Below are 22,058 nucleotides of genomic sequence, written 5' to 3'. Positions count from 1 at the left end.
TCCAATAAATATTTGGCTCTCCTGCCCTCAGAGAAAAGAATTGTATGGCTTAAAAAAAGTAAATGAATAAATATTCTGCCTCGAACAAACACCAGTCCCACAGAAAATTAAATTGTTCATCCCTTAGATATTCTACAAGCATTATGTCAGGGAGGCCCATGAACTATCCTGTGTCGTAATAAACATCTAATCGTGTCAGCTTTAAGTGAAGAGTGTTGCGAGTCTGTCATTTGAAGCTAAATGCTTTTTCCCCTTGTGATGCATGTGAAGTACAAGTCTTCATGTCAATTTCAAGTGAAATGTTTTTAGTGCATTTTGGGGTCAATGTTCAGGTTGTCTACAGCTGATTAATTGAGATCATGTTAATATTTCATCATAAATGTCAGCTGGAGATTTAATTATGTTAAAGAATGATCCTCTGTTTGCTCATCTCCCATATCAAACCAAGCTGTCAGTGTTAAGGTACGCACACGACCGAAATGCCGTGTGGAACTATTATGTGCCGAAATCAATGTAGGAAGTAAGAAATGTCAAAATTAATTTCTATGCTTGTCATATTCAATCATTTTATTTCCAATACATATAGGCCACAGGCAAGTCTTACAAGAACACCATATTGTGAAACCAACTATATTAAGGAGACAAAATGCCAAATCAATCATATTTCTCACAAGCAACAAAATACACCTGTTAGATATAATTACATTTAGTACCAGCGACTACATGTTTTTATTCCAGGTATATCATCTTATGTTTACAATTTTACCCACTTCCTGTGTCATTGCACGTGGTGACGTCATCACTACTTTTTCAGTTACGTCACTGTCTCTTCTCAGCATTTTCGCATTGCTGTTTGCGTCGTACATTGCATAATATGTATTTTTTCTAAAGTTAAAAAACTAGTTGCCATAGTAACTGGTTGCAATTTTTATAATTTATAAATCGTTTAGTAGGTAATGCAAGTATGCCATATGGATGACGTTTTAATTTAAACTATTATTGACACAAGGCAAAAATGATTAGGCACACGTTTACAGCCAAAGGCAGTGACGTCGTGGCAGTGCCGGCTGGTAGATACTGGATGGCGACAATTCTCTATCACTGCAGGGTAGGTTGAGATCGTTCACGTTTATCTTTTCACATGATTGTGTTGGTATGTCTTAATTCAGCAAAGTTACCTCTGGGTCAAATCAGTTTTCTTTCATTGTGAAAGGTTGTTTGGTAGCCTTATGGTTATGGCTTTAGCTCGACATGCCTGAGTGGTATTTGACGTGTGTGTGTACAGTGTGTGAACTCTATCTGGTATTCACCACCATATGTTGCTTTATGATACGCACTCACTCACTCACTCACTCACTCTTGCAATGATAATAATCACTCACTCACTCTTGCCTTGCAATGATATTCACTCACTCACTCTCCCAATGATAATCACTCACTCGATCACCCACTCTTGCAACGACACTCATCCACTCATCCACACCCTCCCTCATTCACTCACTCACTCACTCACTCACTCACCCACCCTCCCTCATTCACTCGTTCACTCTTGCAATGATAATCACTCACTCACTCTTGAAATGACACTCACTCACTCACCCCCTCCCTCATTTACTCACAAACTCTTGTGATGATACTCACTCACTCACTCACAACCTTCCTCACTCACTAACTCACTCTTGCGATGATACTTACTCACTCACTCACCCACACCCTCCCTCATTCACTCACTCACTCACTCTTGCGATGATACTCACTCATTCACTCACTCACTCTTGCAATGATAATCACTCTCACACCATCGATCATCATTAGTAGTGAGGGTTTATTTCTTTAATATACAAATTATAATTTAAATCATAAAATCATCTTTTGAGTTTATTCCCAGAGGGGAATTCAAATAAATACATACCTATACATAATCTATGACTGTCATCACTGAGCTTGTAGGAGACTGTCTAAAAATGTAAACATTAATTGTCGCTATGTTTGTAATTCTGTGTAAAATATAGAATGCTGATTTTATCAAGTAGATGTCTAAAATAACCATACATTTCATAATTAACAATTGTTATTAAGAAACATCACAGCAGTTTAGTAAATGTGTGTTGGTGTTGCTGACACCAATGAGCTAGCATCTCAGCTTCGTCCGACTCTGAATCTGATAAAGGGGGGTTAATATCTTGAGCCTCTCCTAATAGGAGATTATGGCCGGTACGATATTTCACAACAGTCATCAAACAAAATCAACAAAGGCTCACCCCGAGCTGCCTATGTGTCTGTTCTTAAACTGGTTAACGGCTTGTACAGATAGACGTGTATATTTCAACACTTACAGTGTATCAGTGCTAACTGATAACCTGTGAATATCACATGTGTGCAACGTATCGGTGCTAATTGTTAGCTGTGAACGTCCTACAGTGTACATGATAATGAATTTGATGTTATATTGTTTTTGTTATAAATGAGAAAAAATGACAACAAAAATTGTCTCTTGGAACACATATATTTCCAATAAGTAAAGAGATTAAAAGAAACTATTTTCATTTTTGAAATAAGGACTTGTTTGTTTTTGTTTGTTTGTTGTTTAACGCCACATTCAGCAATATTCAAGCTATATGAAGGCAGTCTGTAAATAATTGAGTCTGAACCAGACAATCCAGTGATTGATATCATGGGCATTGATCCATGCAATTGGGATACGATGAAATGCATCAACCAAGTCAGCGAGCCTGACCACCCCGTCCTGTCAGTCTCCTCTTGTGTTGTTTTGATACCCATATGGACATTTGTGGAAGGAAGGAAGAAATTAGATATTGAGTGGATGAATGAAAAATATGTAATTTTAATACAAAGGTAAGAGTTAAACAACAAACAAACATACATTTCTCTGAGGAAGAAGTGACATATTGAGGAATGAATAAATGAATGAATGAATAGTAAAGCGACAGATTACTTGAACAAAGGTCACAAGTCAAATTGCAGCTTTATGACATAATTAATGACAGCCTGAGAACTGTGGATACTTACACACAATAAAAAGGAAGTCGGAACTTGGAGTCAAGTGTTTGCGTGAAGAAGGAAGGGAGATAACTCTCTCTGGAAAGGAAACAGATGATTGGCCCAAGATTGCCTGCGTTTATCAGTCTCTGGTCATTAATATATAACAATCAAGTTAGCGTTGAGATAAACCAGGTAAGAAACCAATTTTACATAACTCGTAAATTCTGCGTGCCGCTGGGCCCAGTGGGAGAAAGTTTATAATCATGCCTGGTTTGTGTTTTTGTATTATGAAGTTAGATAACACTACGCTGCAGTGTGGATAGCCACTGGAGAGAAGATGGAGAGTAATTCTAAGGTTTTGTAGGTACATGTTGCCAATTTGCAGGAGATGGGATTCATCATATGGTTTTTGGGGGAGACATTGTGTTCAGGTTGAACAGTTCTTGCCGAAGACGTTCAGATATCTGTCTGAGTTCCCCTGCCATGGGAAATGATTTATTCAGGTTACAGGAAGTGGAAGTAGTTGTGATACAAATAGTTCTGACTTGTGGTAGTATTTGTATTGAAACTAGTTCAGACGTAATGTTGGTGTGTTTCAGGGTAAGATTCAGATTTGCATTTGTCCCTCTAGCCTGTGACCATATTTATGTTGTACTCGTTGGAGTGGTCTTCAATATACACACTTGATTTTAGATTTTACTGCCTATAGTTGGTTTTATTTTTGGGGTCAAAACAACCACCTATCATTTATTGACTGAAGGGGGCACGTGTGGCCCAGTGGTCTAAGGCGCCACAATTTGCTGTGCAGAGTTGCGTCCCTTGGGCGTGCCAGAAACCTATGATTGTGGGTTCGAATCCCGGTTCGCTCTGATTATGTTTCTAGGTTTCTCAGCACCATACCCGTGCTCGTGGGTTTCACCGAAGTGGTAAACGTCTGAGACCTGCATCACTTCGGGCTTTCCTCCTACATTAACGTGACAAGCTGCGATATAACTGGAATATAGTTAAAAGCAGCGTTAAACCCAACTCACTCATTCATTGACTGAAAATACAGTTTTTCTTTTCTGATATATTTCAAGATGTTTATGTATGGTTCAGTATACAAGAAGCAGTTTCATAACTGATTCTAAGAGCCTGAATACGTACTATTCTGGGGCTGGGCTTAGGATGGGGTTTTAGAAAAAATAATGATTTGTTTGATTGTTTGTTAATTTATGCTGCACTCAGCAATATTCCAGCAATGTACCTGATTGTCCTTGTTTTATCCTTTATGCTGAGTGCAGGGTAACAACAAGTACCATCTTTTATCCCTTTTTGGCATGACACAACCAGGGACTGAACCAATGACCTTCCATTCCACCATGGATGCCGAGAGATTTGGAAATATTTCAAACAGACAAACAGATATGCGCTCTTGTCACACCATATGCCATTAATTGTTTGATATGCAACGCTTCGTCCCGGATCTGGTCTCCTCGTGCATCTGTGCGTTTTAATGTTGCTGTGGCTGTGTGGTGTTTGCAAATATGTACAAGTGTTTTGAACTGATTCAACCCTTGCAAATGCTTATGAATGAATGTGACCAAACCAGGTGCTCATCAGAGACTTTCTTGAGAGTGTTTCAAATGCTCAACCAACTACTTTAAGGTCAGTCTTAGACTTGCAAATTATTTTAATTCAATATGTTAAATAGGAGCCCAGAGACTCTCTTCATTTTAACTAAAAACTTCAGTAATCTAGACTTGCCAGCTGTTATAGACTTGCATGGGCTCTACTGGATATATATATATATATATATATCGTATTCGACGTAATAAGCGCCCCGCTCTAATAAGCGCCCACGGCGATATTTGCTAATGTATTGACAAGTGAACAATCCCAATAAGCACCCCTTCCGATTGATCAATGTACACAAAACTTATTTATTCGTGTATAATACGCACTCATGTGTTATATCACCCTTAATTATGGGCAATTAAATTCTTGAAAAATATATCTGTCGTATGTAAACATTTCAGGCTGTCAGCATAAACCACAAAATTTACGATCTTTCAACTCAAAATAATATTCTAATAAGCGCCCCTATTTCTAATTTTAAGAGTGCCCTGGGCGCTTATTACGTTGATATATGTTTCAGTGCCTGTATGATGGACTAGGTCAGTGTCATAGGTCACGGGACCTCATGAGTTTAAATTGCACCTCAGACACCTATTGCTGGTCGTATGAGGCGACTAAACTGATGGGCGGTCCTGCTCGCTGACTTTGTTGATGCTTGTCATCGTGTCCTATTGCGTAGATCGATGTTCATGATATCAATCACTGGATTGTCTGGTCCAGACACCACAATTTAGTGGGAATATTGCTGGTGCTGCATTAAACAACAATTCAAACTAGGTCATAAATTAGTGTCCAATGTCAATTGTTGTTTGGGGTTAGAGGGAGTGTCTTTGGTAAAAGATTCATTTTTAACATAGTTTCAATTAATTCACAGCATATCGGAATAATGGCAAGAAACGCCTAATATAGCATTTCATAGCTACTGACCATTTTGATGAAACCCAAATAAGGTGCTTACAGACCAGTAACACGAAACTGGGACTCAAACCCATTGCCCACATAACTCAGTTCTTCACCGTAAGTTGTGGCGCCATAGATCAGGAATTCATTGGTGCCCCAGCTTTCAAAGGAAGCAAGATGGACATAGAAAGTAGCCATTTTCCTACACAGGATGTTCCTTAGAGCTTTAACTCTGTCAAGTCACAATTAAGGCCTATATATGAAACGCCAAGGCCAGACATGCATAGAACAACTAAGCCAGGGTTCAACGGGCAATAAATAAGCCAGCACTGTTGGGGACCTATTGAAATGGTTGATGGACTTGATGAAGAAGGACGTGAACCTTACCGGGGAACATCTGGTCGGGATCACTGTAAGCCAGGGACATTAATGAAGAATTCTCATGCAGACATTGTTCTTTAATACAGCCCCAGCAGCCATAGGGGCTGAGACTGGCTTGCAATTCATGGCCTGCCTTCTATCAAATGGACTTAGCATGGTTTATTTCTGTGTTTATTGAGGCAGGTTTTTCCAAGAAAACAGGACTTGTTCTCCATTTCTTAAACACCTGGTGCCATGCTGGTATGGGTGGCCTGGTGGGGCTACCGTCAGCATGCAGAGTTGTGTCCCTTAGTCTGGGTTTGAATCCCGGGGCTGGCCTGATGGGAATTATTGGTTTGTCAACACCAAGGATTTCACTAAATTGGTAATCATCAAGACCTGTGTCTCTTTGGGCTTTCCCTGTACAACCCGTGAAGATCCGGGGTAGAAAAGCTCTTCAGCAACCCATGCTTGCCGTAAAATGCAACTATGCTTGTCGTAAGAGGCGACTAAGGGGATCGGGTGTTCAGGCTTGCTGATTTGGTTGATGCATGTCATCATGTCCCAATTGTGTGGATTGATGCTCATTTAATGAGATCAATCACTGGATTGTCTGGTCAATTATTTACAGCCACTGTCATATAGCTGTCATATAGCTGTAATATTGCTGAATGCGGCATTAAACAACAAACAAACAAACTCATACATAAATCAGACATCCTGTAAAAAGATTGAAATGATATTCATAATTGATAATATTCAAACCAGAATAAATAAAACTAAACTCTTATTAACTCGATATACCCAAATGTCGAGGTCAATTTTAAAATATCATTATATGGAGTGTGGCCCCCAAAGTATTTTCATTTCATTCATACCCGCTAGGTGTCACCCTTTCCACTGACCCGAGGGTTTAAATTACATTGCCATCAGGGCAACCTTTCTTATCTGGTATAACCTTTTTAGATCTACCCGCAGGGTTCTAAGTCATTTTCATATATATTTCAAATTTACTCACCAGTGTCTTGAGTTTAAATACTACAGCTAACCAACTTTAGTGGCCGAGAGATTAGTGATGTTATTTGATTGCCATTATCAATGGTCTGCATTTCATTGTAACGATGTCTCCTGTCCCAGGACAATCCTTGATTCAATATTACCACTCCTGTGGCTCAAGACATGTTTCATGATCTAAAACATTTCTAGCACAATCTTAAGCTCATTAAGACTTCAACAACTTCCAAACTGCTGATTCATAGAGGGGGCACGGGTGGCCCAGTCGTCTAAGGCGCAGTGATTCGCTGTGCAGAGTTGCGTCCCTTGGGCACGCCAGAAACCTATGATTGTGGGTTCGAATCCCGGTTCGCCCCGATTATGTTTGTAGGTTTGTCAGCACCATGCCCATGCTCGTGGGTTTCACTGAACTGGTAAACGTCTGAAACCTGCATCACTTCGGGCTTTCCTCCCACATTAAGCTGACACGCCGTGCTATAACTGGAATACTGTTAAAAGCGGCGTTAAACCTCACTCACTCACTCACTCACTCACTCACTCACTCACTCACTCACTCACTCACTCACTCACTCACTCACTGATTCATAGAAGTTTAGAATATATATTTTCACAGGAAGCTCTTTCCATTTGGTGTATGATGAATATGATATTCACACATCTTGCCGAGAACCCAACTTATGTATTATATATGCCATTCATGAAGTTAAAATCCTTAACATTCACTTGATGTGAAAAACATGAGTAACTCAGAATGCAAAACACCATAAAAATCACATCTAGATTTAAAACATGTTACAGAGTCGTCTCTGATTAACCCTCTTCAGGAATTATAAATGTATCTTTCTTTTCACATTTCAAGTTTAATCTATATCCTTCAGTTTATTCTTTTTGATAATTTGATACAGATAAATTCTGAGTTTCTTCTGAATGAACATACAGTGATATATATATATAACTGCCTTCTCAAGTGAGCGCTTTCACGGCTGTCTGTCTTGTTAAACACCTGTTGATAGATGAATGGACTAGATGCTGGCATGTGAGTTTGGAGCATAATTATGATATCTGGCATTTTCTCAGCACTTGTAATCATTTATATATTAGTTACGATTATCAGCAGATATTATGTGAGGCATGTGGTTTAAATGGGTTGCATGTGTGGGTGTTGAATGGGTTCAGATTTAGATATAAACAGGGCCTAAGCTGGCAAGTAGAAGCCTATCTTATCTGTTTGCAAATTAGGAACAGCTTGATAGGACTATAGAATGTAAGAAAACGTTCATGGATCTGGGAGATAAAATATGGACACACCACAACTAGGCTTGGAGGATTAACTTAAGGTGAGGTGAAATGGGGTTGAGTTTAAGATAACTTCATTTTCATAGCAATGGGCATGCATGTTTAACACATGTTGTATTAGTGATTATGCTTTCTCAGTAAATCTGTGCCATGTTTGGGGTGGAGAACGTACACTCAGAGTGAAGTATGTTCACACGCAAATCACAAATTCAGTGACCTGACCCACTCAGCCTAGACTTACATCTAGTCTCTGAAAGGAACATATCGTTCAGAAAAAAACAGTTGTTCAGTTATCTTAATAAAAATATGATAAAAGGGAGCCCAGTGACTCTCTTCATTTTCAGACACTGCAGTAATGTAGACTTGCCAAACATTATAGACTTGCATGGGCTGTATTTGATATATATTTGTATCAGGGTCTGTAAGTGGGACTACCACTCAGCCTAAAGAATGGAAGTCTGACAACTGGTAGTCTAGTACTTTGTACATGTACATTTCTCAGTGTGTGTGTGTGTGTGTGTGTGTGTGTGTGTGTGTGTGTGTGTGTGTGTGTGTGTGTGTGTGTGTGTGTGTGTGTGTGTGTGTGTAGCTGTGGCTGTGGCTGTGTGGTAGTGTGACTGCTTGTACTATCTAGACTTATGTCGGTTTCACAGTGCTGGCTCACTGAGATACCATGCTACAGTTTGACCAGATACTCCGTTCAGACACAGTGTACTGACCTGACACCAAGCCGCCCAGTCCTTGTTTCTACCCTTGCTGCTGAGTCCCAGGAAGGGTAACAACAATTACCATTTTTTAATGTCTTTTGGTATGCCGCGGCCGGGGATGGAATCACCAACGTTCCCCTGGCAGGACTAACTTGGACCAGCTGTCACAAGGTGCATGTTACTGAGATGGTCGATTCTGTCCAAATCATTGGAAAACTGCTTGTAAAACCAAAGTCAAAGTGACCATTTTATCAATCATGGCATTACCTTGTTCACCTAGATAAACTGAAAGTCATCATCAAGCTATAAAAAAAGGCTTCCAGGTCTGTAGTACCATATGACAGTAATATGTTACATTCAGTGTTCATTCAAGACTTGATACTGTGAAGGCCAATGCATAGCTGTTTATTGCAAATATATGAACCGATATGATGCATATTAGGTGCACTATTCTACAGCTTCTGCAGAAATTGTGTGACTGAGTTTTCAATTTTAATTTACAAGCTGCTATAAATATGTAATTTAGACACTACAATTATGGCATATTAAGTTGATAATATTTGAATAGATAAGAGCCCCAAAACCATTGTACGATTCTGACTATAACAGAAGCACGTGTTTATGAATCACTATCAAATAGTGACCATACCGGGTGTTTGCAAAAAGGTGAGTGTATACTGCCACACTGATGGTACCCAACACATGCACAGGCAAGTAAATCATTCATCCAAAAATCCAAACACTGGATTTCTTGAGATCGTGCTGAAGGTGGCCCTTTACCATAGGATATTGGTGTTATAGCTAACTGTGTTATAGCATCAATGCGAGTGATGCTTGTTTTACAAGCTAGTTGTAGTCGCAAGAAATTCCCGGATGGTTTCCTCAAGCTGCTTCAGTTGATCAAACGTTTCACAAGACAATTTGCTTCTTAGAGACAATCTACTTACCATGTGGGATCTGTATCAGAGACGATGAATACGTAGCCGTCACAACCAGGCCTCTGTGTCTTTATGCGCTGGAATATTAACCAAGATACTCTGCTATTTGGTCCATTCCCTGTAAATGACCCCTCCCTCGAGGGAGAAATTATTGCACTGGCCTTATTTCTTTTACACGAAAACTGTCTGGCTCTTATGTCTGCTCATGTTATCTGCCATATCTGTCATATTGAGTGCTGTGCAAGATCACTTCCTGATTACCTAAGAAAATGGTCTGAATGTCGGGATGGGGATGGCAATGGTCTGAATGTCGGGATGGGGATGGCGATGGCGATGGTCGCAATCATTTTGTTGAGTTCCTAAATAGTTTCCCTTAGTGTCAAGATCATTAACATACATTCTGTGTCAAGGAAACATTTATATGAGGCTTGTTTTGGAACAATTCCGGTTATGTCTACTTCTCACTTCCAGCATTGAGTGAGTGAGTGAGTGAGTTTGGTTTTACGCCGCTTTTAGCAATATTCCAGCAATATCACGGCGGGGGACGCCAGAAATGGGCTCCAGCATAGAAATGTGCTTTGCGTTGCCCATGGTTGAAATATTGGCTGGTAAATAGATCTGTTCAGTGGCCGATATTCAGCCCCAAGTCTACAGTGAGTGAGTGAATGAGTATGGGTTTACACCGCTTTTAGCAATATTCCAGGAATATCACGGCGGGGGACACCACAAATGGGCTTCACACATTGTACCCATATTGGGAATCGAACCCGGGTCTTCGCAAGACAAGCGAACGCTGTAACCACTAAGCCACCCGACCGCCCCCAAAGTCTACCGAAAATGTCAATACAAATATACAATTTGTATTTCAAATTTCTAATTTTATGTTTTTTTAGTTATGACTAATGTTTTGTCTTTGTAGGGGTGACTTGTATTTGAAAACAGGTCCAATATAGAGGATTAGGTTTTAATTGAGTGCAATGTTACAATTCATCTGAATTTCATAAAATAGATATTGAAAGAATAATTCCAGTTTTAAACAAACTTAATGTTTCCTAGTTTGTCTGTTAAGGCACTTGCCTCGAGGAACCCCTGTTTCGTTAAGTTGTGGTTGCTTGTAGATCACAAGTCCTGTTTTTTTCCAATTGGGTGACAATGTGTGGAGTCCCCTCTGATAAATGATGTGGATCGATGCTCATGATGTCAATCACTGGATTTTCTGCTCCTGACAATATTATTACAGACCACCGTCATATAGCTGGAATATTGCTGAGTGAGCGTTAAACAGTAAACAAACAAATCTTATTTACTCACCAACTTCTAGAATGCCAATGAAATAGTTATGATGTATGTAATTATCAGTTAAGAGTTCACTTATAGGTTGCAGATGCAATTGAGCAAACAGAGCATATGCATCAGTTTATTCATTGTCAGGAAGAACTATTGGCAACAGCTTAAACGACATATGAGTAGGCTCGAATAATTCAAGAGGAAATATCTGCTTACAGATCCTGGTGTATAATTTCCATTATCATTTAGGCTTGTTTGTGTAGCGCTGTAAATATCCTTAAGCTTTAGAGCTTGGATATGCCACATTATAAATATGCATTTGGTATAATTACATATCAGGGTGTACAATTTCCAATAATATTTAGGTTTTACTGTTAGAAGATACGGATGAGGATTAAATTGACATTCAGGAAATTATTAATCTGCCAGATATGAAACATATTGTAAATCTAGGCTGCAAATGATAATTCTTCAGTGTACCAATATATGGGCGTAACAAGACTATTAAAAAAATAATAATTTGTATATCAAGCCCATGCATTTATTGGTTAATAATGAAAAGAGAAAAACACAACTTCACCCAGCTTCTGACTTTTTAATACATATATACTACTCAAAAGAAGTTAAGGAGCATCAGATTCTTTCCTTTTGCAACTTCCAATTTTTTTTACAATATTGTTGTTTTGTTTTGAACATATTTTTTTCAGATTGAAATGGATTTAGAACAAGTTGTCTAGCTTAGGACTCCTTCTTCATATGTATTTTTATTAGGCGATCACAAATTTGAATCTCAGATATTTAATATTTCATGACAAGAAGAATTTTTTAGATAAGCGGGTGTGATGTGGATATGCATATTTCTGTGTATAAAGATTTCTTGAAGAAAATTTCATATATTCAGATTCAATTGCACATCCTCTTTTTTGCAATTGTAAATAATTCTATTTAGATTTAGATTTGTAATATGAAATCAAAAACTATTTAATCACTAAAAAAATAAAAGGTACTTACTGTTAAATGTCTTTGGTATTTCCATTGATATCTGTCTGACATAACTGTGACATGGTAATGAGAGTGCAGAAATTAATTATGTGTATGATAGAGTCTACAGGGTTTGGTTTCAAATTAAAAAAAACAGATTATGTTTTATTAAAAAGTGAATGATACTTTGATAGCAATGTATGACAATGAAAGGAAAATATTTTCTCTTTAAAATGAATTGCCACATTCAATATTTATTTTGCCATTTGTGCAATTTCAATTGACGTCTGCTCGACTTCCAGCAGGCGTATAGTCTTGATTGTGTGTATTATAGAGTTTAATGAGGTTCTCCATCACTTCTTGATTGATCAGGAATACGAGAAGTGATTAGGTTCATTATTGATTAGGAGGCGGGCAATTGCAGAATGGTAAATTTTGCTCGTACAGTAGAGATAAGTTTAATCTCCACAACCTCAGTAAACCCATTGTACAATTTCAAGCCTTTATCTGAGAGTCATGCAAATATTTCACATGTGATCAAGTTTATTACAAGAACAGGACCGCCACAGTTAAACCAACCTCTTAGAAATGATTTGATGAAATGGGATCCATTTTGTTTGGAACGTCTTGCAGAAATCTAGTACTTCTGAATGATTTAGGTTTCTGTATGATTTGTTTGTTTGTTTGTTGTTTAACGCCGCACTCAGCAATATTACAGCTGTATGACGGGGGTCTGTAAATAATCAAGTTTGGACCAGACAATCCAGTGTTTGATATCATGAGCATTGATCTACACAATTGGGATACGATGATATGCATCCACCAAGTCAGTGAACCTGACCACCCGATCCCGTTAGTCGCCTCTTACGACAAACATAGTCGCCTTTCTCTAGAACTTAGGAGTATGCTCGTTCCTTATGATGGTGCTAATTAGCTTCTTCTTATAAGGAGACGAGCTCGATTCCCGACATGGGTACAATGTGTGAAGCCCATTTCTGGTGTCCCCCGCCGTGATATTGCTGGAATATTGCTAAAAGCGGCGTAAAACCATACTCACTCACTCACTATAAGGAGACGAGGATGCATGGGTGGCAAAGGCATCAAAAACGCTACAACTCTCTGTGCAGAGTTGCATCCCTTAGGTGTGCCAGGAACCTATGAGTGTGGGTTTGAATCCAGGATTTGCCCAGATTATGTTTCTTGATTTGTCAGCATCATAACCATTCTTGTGGGTTTCAATAACATTGTCATGCAGACAGGCTGTGATATAACTGAAATACCGTTCAAAATGCAACTTACTCACTGTAGGTGAGGTGAGGTGAAATTGGGTTTAACGTCACGTCCAAGATTATTGCATTTATATAGTGTGGTGCATGCACATGTGTGTGTGGCTGCTTGTACTAGTCCGGACTGATGCCGATTTATAATGCTAGCTCACTGAGATACCATGCCGCAGTTTAACATGAATACCCCAGTCAGACACAGTATACTGACTCTGAGTCATCCAATCCTTATTTTAGCCCCTGAATGCCGAGCGCCAGACAGGGTAACAACAAGTACCATCTTTTAACGTCTTTTGGTATGACGCGTCTGGGGATCAAACCCCGGACCTTCTGCTCTCCGGGCGGACGCTCTACCACTGTAAGATGACTTAGTAGATACAAGATTTTAGGGTCTGTTTTGGTATACAAGGATTGTGGATCTGAGGCCCACTTGGCAATATATAAGAGACCACATTTTTTCTTTCTTGGTTTACTGATAATTGTGTTTAAAAAAACTTGATTGAAAAAATAGAGTGAAACAATTTTCAGCTTGATGGTGAAGTATGCAGTACTGAGAATATTAAAATAATTCAGTGTGGTGGCATAAAGATGTATTCTATCTGTCAGCAAATTCTGATGTCAATGTACAGAAAAAATATCTTATTTTCATTCACTGATCTGTGGAAATGTATCAATGGAAAGAAATGATACTGATTTGTTATAATTTTTTCAATTTCTTACAATTTCGGGACGAGTGATCATTTTAAAAAATGTGGCCAGAGGTATTCGGTGTTTTCTTTGTCATTGGGCCCTTAAATGGTATTTTCAAAGGGAGGGGGCCCTAACCATTGATGGCTCTGTGAAGGTAGCTAGACCTTTTGCAGCTCACCACATTTCTGGACCATGGCTGACTTAAGTATTGTTTTGAGATATGTCAAACCCAGAGACACGAATAACAGGCTTCCGCCATAATACCCACTTCGGTGTGATGGACTCGGCCCTTTAGCTTGTCTGCCCACCTCCCCAGTCTCAGAGCTGTTCACCCCCATTGTCAAAATAATACACATATCTGCAATATTTGAGTAGAGGTGAAATTGGGTTTAACGTCGCGTCCAAGATTATTGCACTTATATAGCGACGTGCATGCACGTGTATGTGTGTGTGTGGCTGCTTGTACTAGTCCGGACTGATGCTGATTTATAGTGCTCGCTCACTGAGATACCATGCCGCAGTTTAACATGAATACCCCACTCAGACACGGTATACTGACTCCGAGCCGACCAGTCCTTGTTTTAGCCCCTTAATGCCGAGCGTCAGACAGGGTAACAACAAGTACAATCTTTTATCGTCGTTTTGTATGACGCGGCCCGGGACCGAATCCTGGACCTTCCGCTCTCCGGGCGGACGCTCTACCACAAGACCACGGAGGCGGTCCTGCAATATTTGAAGACTCCCTTGTCATGCAGATGAATTTCTATGTGGATAATGATTGGCTTTCTTTCCATAGTGGCTCTTAGCTTATTCTGCATATCTATAAAAAATTGTAAAATTGATGGATTGCTCTATTTGATATGCTGTTCATATGAATGTGATTGTAATAGTAGTATGGTCAAATTCCTTCGAAAGCTTTTAATTTAAGGAGAACCAAAATCATGTTCCGTTTTCCGTGTGACGTAAACTCTGGCATACGTAAATTTCTGGTTTTGTGGTTGGCGTGAAGCATGGCTATCTTTGTGGTTTTCTAAAACCTCCTCAGGTGCCATTAATTCAAACCAAACTGACTTAATGATTATTCCAGGCTTCAAGACTGTGAGCCACTGTTGCCGATACCCGTTCTCTAAGACGGAGATTACTGCTATTATTTGTAGCTGATGGGGCAGATGTCAGCTCAAGTTCACAAAAGTGTCTTGTCTGAATCATTATACCAATGTCATTCGACCAGAACAATGGTTTTAGGGACCCACCAGTTAAATTTTTCTTGGGGGCGCCATGGATTTTTGTTAGAGATAAATATAGTTTCAGTCATTGCTTCAAAACATGCAATTGATCCTGTGAAAAGAGGAGCTGAAAATTTTAATTCTTTAACAACACATATTTTTTTTGGACAAATATGGAGTATATCCAGTGAAAAAAATCTTAAATACAATTTTAAAACCTGGGGACAATTTTTTGTTGTTGTACAAGTTCATTTTTTCATAAAATAGTACCAGCTCCCACTAGGATATGTAAAATGGTCGGTCTCTGACAACCAAATTTCTTTCCTCGTTTCCCCCTCCTCCAGGACACCACAGCTGTGTTCCATTGTCCAAATGTCGCTGCTGAACATTTCGACTTTGTCCAAGACTCATTTGTATTGTTGACTGTGTATAGAGACTTGTCCCAATAGCCTCCTATTACAACTTCATCTAGTGTGATCGGGCAACTCGGAGGTGACCTTGATTGAGCTGTGGTCCGTCTGCTCTCCGAGAGTTGCTGGTCTTTTCAATCTTCATTTATCACGGACAGTTGTGTGGTACAGTGTCCTCTGGCAGAAGTACTCAGCTTCGTGTCTTCCCTTTGGCAGGTTGGACGAAAGGTGTTCTTCAGGCCCGAGACTATTTCCATAATTGCAATGGCGTCTGCCTTGATGGCATTGCTCTGATTTTGGCTTCAAGCACTGTCCGACCAGTCCAATCAGTCAAGGATATCATTACCAAAGATGTCCTTCTTGGCTGATTTCATTCGTGCAAAGAACTATTATTTGTTATGTTTTTCTTTTTGGTAGACTACTGTACATTCCCCCATCTATTATTTGGGGTAATACCTTCCCTATATATATGTTTAGGCTTGGGCTTACCTTATTTTTTAACACATTCCATATTGGTTGTTTTGATTTTGATAATTAAATTTTTGGGTGTTTTAAGTGACATTTTCATAGCTGATGCAGCAGGTCAAATGAGTGTGTGACATGGAGTGCGTGATGGAGTGAGTGCATGAGTGAGTGAGGTAATGACGGTAGGTGACAAAGTGAGTGAGTTAGTTGTTTGTTTCTTTGTTGTTTAATACCGCACTCAGCAATATTCCAGCTATATGATGGTGGTCTGTAAATAATTGAGTCTGGACCAGACAATTATGACAAGCATGGGTTGCTGAAGACCTATTCTACCCCGGATCTTCACGGATCGAGTGAGTTAGTAACAGAGGGAGTGAATTTGTTTTCATTGACGTCTGCTATGTCACAAGAGGTAGTAGCAGCCAATTATATTCCCAGATCCACAAAGCAATTGTAGCTGTATGACCATAACACCCATTGCGAATTGATCACACTGTAGCGTACAGAGCCATGTTGTACTCCCCAGAGTTGTCTTCCTTGGGCTTGCCAGGATCTACTGATCATGAGTTTAAATCCAAAATCATCGATGATGAGTTCCTTACTCCCCAGAGTTGTCTTCCTTGGTATTGCCAGGATCACCTGATCATGAGTTTAAATCCAAAATCATCTATGACAGTGTTCCTAACTCCCCAGAGTTGTCTTCCTTGGGAATGCCAGGATCCACTGATCATCTATGATAGTGTGGCTTTGTTTTTCAGCACCAAACCCATGCCTCATGGATTTAACGGAAGTGATAACTGTCTTTGACCTGCATCACTTCCGTTCTCCTCCTACATTAAGCTGACACACTATGCTATTACTGAATGATTTGAAGCAGTGTTTATCCCAAATCACAAGCTCAGACACTCACTGCTCCCATATATTTACACAGACTTCCAATAGATGTATCACAGCAAACAATTCAAACAAATCCGCCCAGATAAATATTCAGGAATTATGTTTGGTTCTTTCCAGGTCTCTTCATGAACTGGATCATAAATCTCTAAACCTCACTCTTTTGTCGATTTTAAGACTAATATTGAAACAGGCGCACGTCTCAAGGCTATAGTTTATATGCAAAGTTAATGGGATTCCCCTGTTAAAACCTATCCAACAGGCAAATTGTAAACTGTTTTCATTCCTGACTTATGCATATTCAGCAGCTCTTGGAGAGTAATTGTGAAATAACATGACTGATTATGAAGTTCAGGTCTTAAGCGGGCAACTTATGGTGTGGATCACACATTACTGCCACCTTTAAAGTATCGGTGTTGAGTTTGTGGAAAATTCACACAAAATGTTTTTTTGCAGCCTGATATTGGTCTTTAAGTTTGTTACTATAAGCCTTGGAATGTATATTTAAAAATGTTATTTTTGAAAGAAATCCCTGTGCATATCTACAAAGCATATGATTCTCATGTATTTTAGGGGTGGTCGGGTAGCCTAGTGGTTAAAGAGTTCACTCGTCACACCGAAGCCCGGGTTCGATTCCCGACATGGGTACAATGTGTGAAGCCAATTTCTGGTGTCCCCCACCGTGATATTGCTGGAATATTGCTAAAAGCTGCATAAAACTATATTCACTCACTCACTCACTCACTCACTCACTTATGTATTTTAATGGAAAAACCTTTTCTGTATGATTTTTTTGTGTGGTGCGGTGAAATGGGGTTTAACATTACGTTCAAGTTATTGCATTTGTACAGCGACATGCTGTACGTGCGTGTGTATGGCTGCTTGCCTTTTTTTAGATTCTGAGCAGAATAGATTCAGTATCCATTCTTGTCTCCTTGTGGAGTTTATAGGTCAGAATAGTACCTCATGCTTGTCTTCTTGTGGTAAATTCTTGGCAGAACCGTTACCCAATGCTTGTCATCCTGTGGAAATTCCGGGCAGAACTGTTACCCAATGCTTGTCTCCCTGTGGAAATTCCGGGCAGAACTGTTACCCAATGCTTGTCATCCTGTGGAAATTCCGGGCAGAACTGTTACCCAATGCTTGTCTCCCTGTGGAAATTCCGGGCAGAACTGTTACCCAATGCTTGTCTCACTGTGGAAATTCCGGGCAGAACTGTTACCCAATGCTTGTCTCCCTGTGGAAATTCCGGGCAGAACTGTTACCATATGCTTTTCGTTGAGCCAAGTAATGAAGATCTGTTGGTAACGATGTCTGATCTGGTTGATAGCGTGTCATTGTGCACTGACAGAGTGGGTCCTTGTTCATTGTTTCAGTCACCCTTTCAGTCATCCTATTGGCCGGCCCAGACTCAATTACCTACTGGCTGCCATGATATGGCTACAGCTCTACAGACTGCGGTATATTGATGGCGCTCACCTAATGCTCCCTTTAATTCAAATTTCATCGATCACTTTCATGTTGGGTCAGACTGACCAATTTGCTCTGGTTATCAGGAGACGATGGAAAGATGTTAGATAATCTCTCCAGTAAAACTTGCAGTGACTGATTGCCATCACGGACAGACAAGAGCTGAACAGTCTCACACAAACATCCTTGACCAAGACCGGCTGGCCATATGTGCAGACCTTGAACTAACCTGAAAATCCACTCCAGTGCCCTATTCCACAAAGTGTCAGGTTCATGGGAGTATCAGGTACAACATGTGTGCCGAAAGGCTTGTCCTCAACAAGCCACCATTTGCAACACGAGTTTGTCTGATCTTGACTTTGTTATTGATAATAATGATAACCCTAAGCGTAGCACTTCAGTGCAGCCGTTGCTGTTGCTGGTTATTTTTTTCACATTGAACAATTTGACCAGGCACTGTTGAGGCTGCCGCAAATGATCGCAAAAACTACATGACATAGAATTGTCAAACTTCATCAAATATGACTTTTAAGAGTCAAAGTTTGGCATTTATGATACATGTATCCATTCTCTGTCAACTAAAGTTTGTTTCAAGGTGGGGCGGTCGGGTAGCCTAGTGGTTAAAGCGTTCGCTCGTCACGCCTAAGACCCGGGTTCGATTCCCGACATGGGTACAACGTGTGATGCCCATTTCTGGTGTCCTCCGCCGTGATATTGCTGGAATATTGCTAAAAGCGGCGTAAAACCATACTCACTCACTCCTTTCAAGGCTTCAATAGCGGTAGTTTAACCGTGGTTGCTGTTAATAACAGTGAGTTGTGCGATCTTCCAATCGCTTACAACACGATTTTGCAGGTCATGGATAGTACTCGGGTATCGAGGACACCACATTATCATGTCCCTGTATCCTGATGAACAGGTGTAGTTATTGCTGACTAGACTGGCCATACTATGATATCACTGACTGTGTATGATATCCGATATATTTATCTACAGATAATGATGTGCTTGAAAATAACGTCATTAAATGCCGTTTTAAAGTGAAGGATTATAAGTGCTTTTACGTTTTCTCAATCTAAGAAAACTCCAAACACAAAGTAGTAGTGAGTAAGTATGGTTTGATGCCGCTTTTAGCAATATTCCAGCAATATCACAGCGGGGGACACCAGAAATGGGCTTCATACATTATACCCATGTCTGGAATCGAACCCGGGTCTTCGGCATGACGAGCAAACGCTTCACCCACTAGGCTACCTGACCACCCCCAACACACAGCCAAGTCACAGGGCCCTTCAGGCGATACACTGGACCTTTTTGTCTTGCGGCAAGCATGAAGTTGTCAGGGGGCCAGTCTGACTTGGAATCCCGCCAAGGCAAACTTTTGACAAAAATCTTCGTGTCCTTATGTTCAAAAGAAATTGTTTTGATACATGACTTTTGAAAAAAACAGCTAACCTCACTTCATCTTCAATTTTACATCTCCGGGAAAACACATTCCAGAATGGATGTACTTTTTCAATAAAAGAGTTAAAACTTAGGCTCATTCCACGAAGAAGTCTGTCTCTAATAATGTTGGGTTTTTTTGCAGTAAAAAGTGTTCATGTACAGTTTATCAAACATTACGTTGTTTAAAAAGGAGAAGAAACTTAAGTTTGTTCTTGAAGGAAGATTATTTGCTTGAACTTAAAACAAATTTTGTACCTTTAGGGCACCAAGTGGGATTTACATTATTGAGGACCTTGTCCCGGTATTACCGAAAAACCATCTTCATTGACAAAATGTATTTCCAACATGTTCCCCACTTCCTTTCAAAGGAAATTACTGTCTGTAATTTTTACCTTACTGGAACCAAAAGGTCAATATTCTATTTTGAAGTGAGTATTTTACCAAGTTTGTGTTAAAAAATGATTCACAAATTGGACGCTTCAAATATTGGGTCGAAAAAGGAAGATGTTTTTCACAGCTTTTTCCTAATGGTTGATTTGATTGAGCTAATTCACATCAAGCAAGTTCAAATCAAGATCAAACTAGGTGCAGGACACATTTTTGAAGTTTGGAAACCCTGATTCATTATAATATGAAACAACAGATCTAAGAACATGGAACAGATCTTAAGGGAGCAGAACCATTCTAAAAAGCTGGTAATGTCTAGATATGATTTCATGAATTTGTATTTGGAATCTATATGACATTTCCAACTCTTTAGAATGGTTCTGTTCCCTTAAGATCTGTTCCATGTTCTTAGATCCGTTGTTTCATATTATAAGGAATCAGGGTTTCACCTTGACTTACAAAGATGGGCTCCAGGGGACCACCAGTACTTAAGTTTAAGGGTCCTGACAGGCAATATGGGGGTCCTGTAAAGCAATGAAATAGTAGAGTGAATGTACGTTTTGAACATGGAATGAATCAGTAATCATGTCGACAGTGGTCAGGATTGATGGTTGAAATAACGGACACCTATAATTGCTGTATCATGCTGTATCATGCTGTATCATGCTGAAGGTACAAGGGGCGGTCGGGTAGCCTAGTGGTTAAAGCGTTCGCTCGTCACACTGAAGACCCGGGTTCGATTACTGACTTGGGTACAATGTGTGAAGAACATTTGTGGTGTCCCCCGCTGTGATATTGCTTGAATATTGCTAAAAGCTGCGTAAAACCATACTCACTCACTCACTCACTCACTGTAGGTACAATGAATAATATTGTACATCCCTTGGTACGCAGTATGTATTTTCTGCATCCATTTGTGCGTGATGGACTCACACTTGTGCATTGCTTAAAACCCTGTGGTATAAGTTCTATATTTCATGTAATATCATCTCAATCCTACGATCTATGGTTTCTTTCACGATTAATGATCTGTTCTACTTTTCATGTTATATGATGTAAAGTCTGTTCTATTTTTTTAGGTTTTTGATAAATTTCTAAGATATGTTCCATGTTCTATGTTGTTTTTGGGATTACATTGATATCATAACGCCAAACCTGAGACAAGTCCCATAACGCCATCCATCATACACAAAGTTTTTGGCTGGGAAAACATTTTTTGGTGCATGACACCTCAATTTATTTGCACAAGTAAGAGCTTGGTGAATCAAATAAATAAATTGATCGCCTTGGTCAAATGAAAATTAGAATATGCAGGAACATGTTTCAGAAGCCATCTGCTGCTTAGAATAGTCAGATAATGGACGTTCCCTTTCTGGCATCTTGTTGTCCACTGGAGGTCTTCAGCACCCCATGCTTGCAGTAAAAGGTGACTTTGGTTGTAGTAAAAGGCGACAAACGGGATCGGGTGGTCAGGCTCGCTGACTTGGTTGAAGCATGTCATCGATCCCAATTGCGTGAATCAATGCACATGATGTCAATTACTGGATTGTCTGGTCCAGACTCGATTATTTACTGACCGCCATCATATAGCTGTAATATTGCTGAGTGCGGTGTTAAACAACAAACCAACCAACCACCCACTGGAGGTATCCAGCCTCTGACAGCCTCTGACAGCCTCTGTCTG

The 22,058-nt window shown here is 39.7% G+C and overlaps 1 protein-coding gene across 9 annotated transcripts in view; it reads left to right on the top strand.

The window, feature by feature from the left end:
• LOC124130846 (polypeptide N-acetylgalactosaminyltransferase 5-like) overlaps positions 1-22,058 on the top strand; it is a 390,720-nt gene that overhangs the window by 245,633 nt on the left and 123,029 nt on the right. Inside the window, exon 1 of one of the 9 annotated variants that reach the window (XM_046493874.2) lies at positions 3,109-3,195. The exons of 7 other annotated variants lie outside the window; for them this stretch is intronic. The gene's annotated coding sequence lies outside the window, so the exon portion shown is untranslated. Of the gene's footprint in view, positions 1-3,108; positions 3,196-8,161; positions 8,232-22,058 lie in introns of those variants that run through there. One more of the 9 variants, XM_046493875.2, reaches the window with a different exon arrangement.

This window comes from Haliotis rufescens, unplaced genomic scaffold (assembly GCF_023055435.1).
Source record: "Haliotis rufescens isolate VD_foot unplaced genomic scaffold, xgHalRufe1.0.p SCAF_10, whole genome shotgun sequence".
In the NCBI taxonomy this organism is placed as follows: domain Eukaryota; kingdom Metazoa; phylum Mollusca; class Gastropoda; order Lepetellida; family Haliotidae; genus Haliotis; species Haliotis rufescens.
The sequence above is the reverse complement of the archived record's forward strand: the minus strand, read 5'-3'. Positions and strand labels throughout refer to the sequence as shown.